Genomic DNA, 7,206 nt, shown 5'->3' on the forward strand with positions numbered 1-7,206 from the left:
ATCTACCTTGGCAGTATCTCCTGAATATGTTATCTGCCCATTAGTTCTGTTCTCTATACTATTTTTTTTTTACATCAATAGGGAAGATAATATTATTGCATTAATATCACTGGTTTAGGAATTTGAAAGTTTATACTGTAATCCCAGCACCATCATAAAAAGTATTGTAATTTTAGTCAAAGCACTTAGTCTCTCTAAAGTCAGTTTCTTTCTCTACAAAATGTGGGTTATTATTTGTCTTGATATTGTTAAGAAAATAATTGCTAATAATGTTCAATACGTGCTGGGCTCATTGTAAATGCTTTATAAGGAATAACTCATTTAAGTTTCATATCATTCCGATGATATAGATACTAATGTTTTCTCCACTTTATAGAAAACTAATGTTTTCTCCATTTTATAGATAAAAGAATTGGGAGACAAAGAGGTGAAGAAATTGCCTGAGATCGCATACATTAAGAGCTGTAGGGCTTGGATTTGAACCCAGACATTTGGTCTTGCGTCTTCACTCTTAACCACTATGCTCCAATGCTGTCTTTTATTTGTAAGAAAGTCTTTTGCAAAAAACAACATCCTATATGCATAAAAAACACTGTCATTTTCAATATTGTCTTTTCTTCATTACTTTTGGTTGTTTTTATAACCAGAAACAGAAACTAAGAATATTCCTAGTGCCTCTAAGAATAATTATCAGCCCAATTTAGATGTTTGACTTTGAGAAGTGTTTTTGATTTTAGAACTGTAGGAGTGCAGTTGCTATGCTCTGTTTTTATCTGTGGGTTGTTGCTATGGCTGTATGTTTAGTTCATTTATGTTAGAACCAATGCTTTTCTTCATAAAATATAAACAATCACATGGAACCAACACAGACTTTTGTTATCAAAATCTCTAATTAAGCATGGGTGCATAATAAACAAGCTCGACAATAATACTAATAGTGAAAACTTTAAAGTTTATCATGTATCAAGAACTGTGCTAAGCACTTGGAGCATCTTATTTTATTTAGTCTCCCTAACAGGACTGTAAGATAACTTTTTTAGTTATTGATAATTTACAAATGAAAAACCTAAGACAGAAACAGTTGAAATAACATGTGAGATAGGGCTTGACTCCAGTTCTGCCCACAAAAATGCCAGTTCTTAATTATAAAGCTTAATGTCAGACAAGGTATCTACTGCCTATGAGCTAAGAATATACAAAAAAATTTTTTAATGTATTCAGTGAATAAGCATGGTCTGTACATGGAGCTATCAGCAAAGTAGCCACAACATTACTTGAAAATAAGCTCAGAAAATAAAATTATTTTAAAAAGTCATCTAATGAGTGAGATTATATTTCTGAAAAAATAACCCATTCTAAAATTAACCTGTGGAGTTAAAGATGCTTTAGGGGGGAAAAATGTTTAATCAAGACATGATTGGAATATTGTTGTAATTAGGAAGAAGAAACTCTGAAGAAATATTTTGTTAAATTTTGCTAATAGACTAAAGAATGATTCGCATAGCATCTAAAAAAATAACTCGTCAGTATTTCCCTGCTCTTCTGGGAGAGGGCACGTTGAGTGCCCTCTATACTTAACTATACTTAACTATACTTAACTACACTTATCCTATGAAAGCCACAGTTAAAGATTCTGTCTATTAACTAAGACAGAATCTCCAGCCTCATCGAACATGCATTTTAGGGATGGTAACAGAAAATAAACAAACTAATCAGTATATAATATCTTACAGTGAAAAGTGCTTTGAAGAAATATAAAACAGGTAAAGAAACAGAAAATGATAGAGGATGCTGTTTTTGACATGGTGGCTTGAGAGGTGGTATCTGAGAAAAGATAATAAATTGAAAGTATGGGCCAGAATGACACTTGGGTAAAGAGCATGTAGACGAACATAGCAGAAAAGGCATAGGCTCTAAGGCAGGCCGGAACATGCACATGTGGCTGGAACAGAATGAACAGGGGAGAATGGTGACAGAAGAAGGCATAGAGGAAGAGGACAGATACAAAAGGGTTTTTTAGGTCATGGTATAATTTTAAATTATTCAATTTCATGAGAAGCCACTGGGTTTTTGTTAGTTTGGTTTTTCTATTCGTTTGTTTATTTTTAGCACTCTCAGACAGAAACACCTTTTTTTCCTTTTATTAAATTTTTTAACATACAAAATGCTGTCTATATTTAATGTATAAAACTTGATGAGTTTGGAGAGAAATATACTTCTATGAAACCAACACCACAATTAATGCCATAAACATATCCATCACCTCCAACAGTTTTATGTAGCTGAGTGATATGATCTGAGTTCAGTTTTGATAGAATCACTTTGGTTGTTCTGTTGAGGATAAACAGTTTGAGGTGAAGGATAAAAAGAGTGAGACCAGTCAGGAGGCTATTGAAATAGTCCAGGTGAAAGATGGTGAATGACCTGGCCCATGGCGTAAGTCACGAAACTTGTGAGAGCAATTGGACTCAGAATATATTTTAAAGCAATAATTAGCAGTCCAAGAAGAATAATTGACCCCACATGGTTGTATCTTGTGACAGACAGTCTACAGAAAAAAGAAAATAGAATCTGCATAACCCATAGTACATCTTCCTTTCGATAGCTACAAAGCACGTTCATTTAGGAAAGGTTCTTAGAAGTCTTGAAGTAAAAGCACTTTAAATTGTTTAACCTGTGATTTCTAAAATCAGTTTGACTTTGAGAACCCCTTTTCTCATATAATTATTAATATTCATCAGAACTTGTATTATATAAATATACTTCAGAAAATCCTTTATTAGAGTCATAGAAATAATTGCTTTATTCCTAATTCAAGACCACCATGAATATCCCTAGACAAAATTTAGCTTCTTATGTAGATTTTGCACAAGGAGGAAAAGTAATTACCAAAGAAACGAAAACCTACTTCTTTTGATAATTATTATTGGAAAATAATTAATTGTGATTCTAGTTAAATTTTCTTTTATTAATTTATTTAGCATGAGTTATTCTCCAAGGATTTGATCATTTCTAGGTACAAGGATAAAACCAAATTTTAGACATACTAAAAGGCAGATCTTGGACTGTGGTGACCCTAAGTATTAGTAATGATACTTAGGCAAGATTCAATAAATAAATCTCAGTCTAATGTAAATAATAAGAAATAATTTTGGACTCATATACCTAAAAACTGAAGAGTTAGGTCTGACTTTAGGGGAAGCTTGATATGGCTTCTTCACAAACTGACCAAAACTTGGTTTTTCTTTCTCCATTTTTCTCAGGAGTTAATACCATTTCATCATCCTTTCCCCATGGTTGTCTTTATTTATGTATTTACTTATTTTTAATTAAATTATTGGAGCGACATTGGTTGATAAAGTCATATAGGTTTCAAATATATGATTCAATAATCCATCATATGTATATTGCATTATGTGTTCACCACCAAAAGTTAAATTTCCTTCCATCACCATATATTTGACTCCTTTTGCCCTTCTCTACCTCCCCTTCCCCCTCTTCCCTCCAGTAACCACTCATGGACTCTCTATCTGAGTCCATGAGTCTCTGTTTGTCATGTTTGTTTGTTGTTTTCAGTTTTAAAGAAACTATCAATAAGATAAAGGGCAACTATACAAATGGGAGTAGATATTTGCAAACAACACCTGTCATAACGGCCTAATATCAAAAATATACAAAGAACTCATACAACTCAACAATAAAAAAAAATCCAATTTAAAAATATGGTTGTCGTTGAATGGCTACACAGGAACTTGCTCCCTGACTGTATTGAGCAGCAAAGAGAAAGTATTTCCACAGAAGGCCTGGATTCCCATTGCATTGAGCCAGCTTAGGTTATATGCAGATCTCTAAACCAGGAAGGGGAAATATCAAAGTTATTTAGTGTTGAAGAACATAGGCTTCATGGGGGAAGGAGGGATAATTAAATTAAGAGTGGAATGCTATATATATTTTTTTAAAAGGACAAGTAAATCCTAGATAGCTCAAAACAACAAAGTTCCATTATACTCAGTTTCTATTTGTTTTAGCGATCACAATAAGCAAATAGAGTTGGTTTAAATTTTAAATAGTAAGATATCATTCTGAGGGTTTCATTTCTAATCTTTTTTTCCTGTAAAAAAAATCTTCTAAACTTTGTATTTTTCCATTTCTAGTAAGTTACTTTTCTATTTTTATTACCAATTTGTGCTTCCTGAAAACTAGTTTGATTTGTGATGAATACTCTGACAATTCTCTAAGCTGTAATTGTCTCATTTATAGAAAATAAAATCATTTATTATACTTTCACAAAACTCTTTCTGATGCAAAACTGTGTCTTAAAAGTTAAGTAGAATTTTTATCTATCGAAATTATCTATGTTCATGGTCTAAACAATTTCTGATTATCTTTGGCGAGCTGTTTTTGCTACACTTTAATGTTCCATAAGTACATGTATATAGAACCTTAAAAATGCTTATAATAAGGAGCCTAAAAATCTCTTTTTATCTGCCAGTGTCATGAATTATAATCTGTGGGCCAAGAAAACAGTGCTCGACAAGCTTTATTTTCATTTCTATATGGCTTGAGAAGCTATGCAAATAATTAGTTAGATTCTCATTTGGTTAAAAGTCACAAGGCAGACAAGGATCAAGCAGGTTTGAAAAGACTGTCTTTTATTGGTGTATAATGACTCAGTTCTAACCTTTCCATCGACCTTCAAATCATTGAACCATGAAATCACTGGGAACAGCAGACTGACCCTCCATAATTGCATGTTTTCTTCATGCCCACTGCTGCCTTACGCACAATTCTATCAACATAGGTAATAGTTGTGTCTACACTCTAGGGAAACATACGTACATTTAACAAGAAACATAAGTATGTGCCATGTTCAAGACACTCCACTAGCTAGTGACAGACACAAGGATGAATGAGGATGATGCAATCATAAATTAGTAGGAACATGAGGAAAGATATTAATATCTTTGGAATTGGAAGAATAAATAAACATGCCTTGAAGAAAGAAGGATGAGAGGTGTGTAATACTAGGGATCATGGTACCTCATAGCACAGCCACTAAACATATAACCTCGGCTAAGGCACTTAAACTTCTCTGGCTAGTACTTATTCAAGAGAACAGAGACTGTGCATTCCCATCATCTAGTATATCGCCTGGCAGATCCCCCTGCCCACAGACACACATACAGATACGAAAGATTCTCAAGTCATATTTGTTATTGAAAAGAATACCTTTATGAACCTGATGACATCTAAATGCTTTTTCAGTTGCTAGCATTTAATGATACTAAGAGAATTGGCATGCCCCTCTTTTACTGCGTTATCTCTGGTGTTTGTGAGAAAAGCAGGCCCGGAAGCTATGAGCAGAATGATAATTCATGATTAACAGGAACACCACCTGTCTCAAGATGTCCTTCATGAGAAAGGTCAGCTGTTGCTGTGAGTAAATATACTTCTCTGGCCCAGTGAAAATGCTAGATTTCACTTCCTCTCTTCTCTCTCTATTTTTTTTTTTCCTTTTGCACTATTGCCTTTGCATTTGTTGACTTCTTGTGAAAACGTGAAACTTCAGAAGTAAGCATGATGAGAGATAGATGCTTTACTTTTTCATTTGTATTTATATAGGCAAAAAAAAATTGACTAGAATATAAGTTGATGCATGTTATTGAACTGTGGGCTGACACTTTGAGTGCTGACGCTGCTGTCTTCTAGGATAAGACTATAATAGGAGAGGAAAGTTAAAGCAAATGTTGCTCGGAATAATGATTTAGAGGCAGGAGGAAAAAAATGAGTGAACATTAGGAGATCCTGTGATATGAAAACTGGGGTCAGTAACACTTAGGCAAACAAAATGAAGCTCCCTAGAATTTCCTGCCTAGAAAGGTAAGTAGAGAGCAGAGAAAAAAATAGGGAGAATTATACACAAGAGACACCCAAGCAAGAACTATTTCAGTCACAGGAAACATTTAAGTTCAGCCTGAACAAGATGAAGGAACACACAAATCTGAACAAGCACATTCATAGAAATAAAAAAAAGTAAAATACAAGGAACTGCCTAAATTTATATAAAACTATTCCTCTATGGGGTTAAAGATTACCAGCCAGGTTGGTACCCAGATTTACAGATGTTAGAGAAGCTGAGGAAATAATGGCTCTTTTTGATGCTTTACTTTCCTTATTCTTTACCTCTTTAAGATAGAACTTGCTTTATTTCTGTTTCATTGATCCATTGAAATAAAGACAACAGTAGTTGCTAACTAAACTCACCAATTTAGACAAATTTAACTAATTTAGACAGGAGTTGCCAGATTTGGGGATTTTTCATATTAAATTTTATATAAACTACACATATTTATACACACAGGCACACTTATACACATATTTGTCCACTTTTAATTTTGTCGGGAATTCAAAATAAGCAAACAATATCATTTGATTTTATCATTTTTAATAGATCGTTTTAATATAAAACATAGGAAAGATATATTCTCAATAAATGACAGAGCTATAAATTGAACAAATTTGAATTATGAAAAATTCATTAAACGGACCTTATTTTCTCATGCCACACACATCTGAAAAATTAATTATGGATTGCATCAGTTCTTGGATTAGCTTTTGGAATATTATGACCTATTCTACAAGTACCCACACCAGGATAAATCTACCCTCTCTTTCTGCTTCTGTGTGTGTTTCATTTTTTCTTCTCTCCCTTTTCTCTTCTACTCCTTTTCTTATCCGCTCATGCCTTGAGCTACAATGGACATAGCTGATCTGTTTTTGTACCTCGAGGCTATCAAGGTTGTTGATAGCTGGATTAGAAGCTTTTCTTGAATTGTTTAATTAAATACCTTCTATCTCCTATTTCAGGACTAAGCTAGGAAAGACTAAAGGAAAAAAGCAGTTGAGGTGGAGGGAGGGAGGTGCTCAGGGTTGAGAATAGGACTGAAGTGCTAAGCGTAAGAGAAGGAAGGATCTCTCGAGTGTGGGACGTGTCAGAAAACTAAGGATTAACAACAAAGTCTGGGCAAAACAGTACAAATGGTAGAAAAGAACCATAGGTCAGATGTAGAAATTAGGGCTGATGTGAAGGCAATTAGGAGTGATACTTGAGCAGTGTTTGCTTGTGATTATTTATACCTATTTGAGAATTCTCAAGGTTTCAAATATTATTTATCACTCTCTCATATTTAGCTTCTTCATATCTCA

This window comes from Pteropus medius, unplaced genomic scaffold (genome assembly GCF_902729225.1).
Source record: "Pteropus medius unplaced genomic scaffold, Ma_sr-lr_union100, whole genome shotgun sequence".
Taxonomy (NCBI): Eukaryota; Metazoa; Chordata; class Mammalia; order Chiroptera; family Pteropodidae; genus Pteropus; species Pteropus medius.